At 33.4% G+C, this 1,598-nt stretch overlaps 1 pseudogene; it reads right to left on the reverse strand.

The window, feature by feature from the left end:
- Window positions 1-933: 933 nt before the first annotated feature.
- On the reverse strand, window positions 934-1,034 carry LOC120365807 (U6 spliceosomal RNA; annotated as a pseudogene).
- Between the last annotated feature and the right edge of the window lie 564 nt (window positions 1,035-1,598).

Below are 1,598 nucleotides of genomic sequence, written 5' to 3' on the forward strand. Positions count from 1 at the left end.
GTTGCTTTAAAGTCTGTTTTATCTCATATTAGAGTAGTGACTCCTGTTCTTTCCTATTTTCTGTTTGCATGGTAGATTTTCTTTGGTCCTTTACTTAGAGCCTGTAGCTGTCTCTTGAAGACATTCAGACAGTTGGGTCTTGTATTCTTATCCACTTTTACACTCCAATTTTTTTTTTTTTTATACAGCTTTACACTCCATGTTTTTTAAGTGGGGTGTTTAGGCCATTTGTATTCAGGGTTAGTATTGATATTCGAGATTTTTATCTTGTGATTGTTCTGCAAGCTGATTGATTTGTAGACTTAATTGGGTAATTACTTTTTTGTGTGTGTGGGCTATCTGCTTGAGTGTTTGGGGGGTTGCAGGTCCTAATCGTTTTTTTCCACATTGAACACTCTCTTAAGATTACTTCTGGCTGGGCACGGTGGCTCAAGCCTGTAATTCCAGCACTTTGGGAGGCCGAGGCGGGTGGATCATGAGGTCAAGAGATCGAGACTATCCTGGTCAACATGGCGAAACCCAGTCTTTACTAAAAATACAAAAAATTAGCCGGGCATGGTGGTGCGTGCCTGTAATCCCAGCTACTCAGGAGGCTGAGGCAGGAGAATTGCCTGAACCCAGGAGGCAGAGGTGATAGCGCCATTGCACTCCAGCCTGGTTAACAAGGGCGAAACTCCGTCTCAAAAAAAAAAAAAAAAAAAAAAAAAGATTACTTCTAAGGCTGGTCTGGTGGTGATATTTTCCCTTAGTCTTTGTCTCGAAAGGTTTTCTTCTTTATTGTTTCATTTAATGAAATGTGAAATTCTTTGTTTGAATTTTTTTCTTTGAGGATATTGAAAATAGGCCTTCAATCTCTTCTGACTTAATGATTTCTGCTGAGAGGTGTGTTGCTAAGCAGATGGGTTTCCTTTTGTAAGTGACTTAATCTTTTTCAAAAATATAAAATGCTTAATGACTGTCTGTCATCCTTGCACAGCGGTCATGCTAATCTTCTCTATATTCTTCTAATTTTACTATTTTAAAATTTAAACCTATTTGTATTTTTGAGCTTAAAATGTGTTTGATTTATACAACATAAACCAGATTATATTTTATACCAACTGTCTCACTGTTTATTTACTTTTAATATAATTAATGATTCATAGAATTTGAATATATCAGTTATTTGTGTTCCATGTATCTTGTGTATTTGCTCCTCTTTTTCTCTATTTCTGACTTATTTTTTGTTAAATAGATATTCATATTGTGTCCTTTCCATTCCCTTGTTGTTTATTAACCTTTTTGAGATATTTTCTTTATGGTTCCAATAGATATTAAAATTAGCATCATAACTTAAAGAAATATAAATCAGATTAATATTAAGAGTAAAAGACATTTTGTTTTAATATAGCACATTTCTTGCTCCTCCATTGCATGAATATTTTTATAGCAATTAAATGTTTATACGTTGTTAGTCAATATAGTTTTAAATTATATCTTTATAAAGTTGCCATTTGAATAATACAGAAGAAAACAGTAACAAAAATACTTTTGTGTTTTACTTTATGCTGAGTCATGTAGTTATTTTTATAAGCGCTAATAGTACAGATTTGAGTTAT

Source organism: Saimiri boliviensis, chromosome 16, assembly GCF_048565385.1.
Source record: "Saimiri boliviensis isolate mSaiBol1 chromosome 16, mSaiBol1.pri, whole genome shotgun sequence".
Taxonomy (NCBI): domain Eukaryota; kingdom Metazoa; phylum Chordata; class Mammalia; order Primates; family Cebidae; genus Saimiri; species Saimiri boliviensis.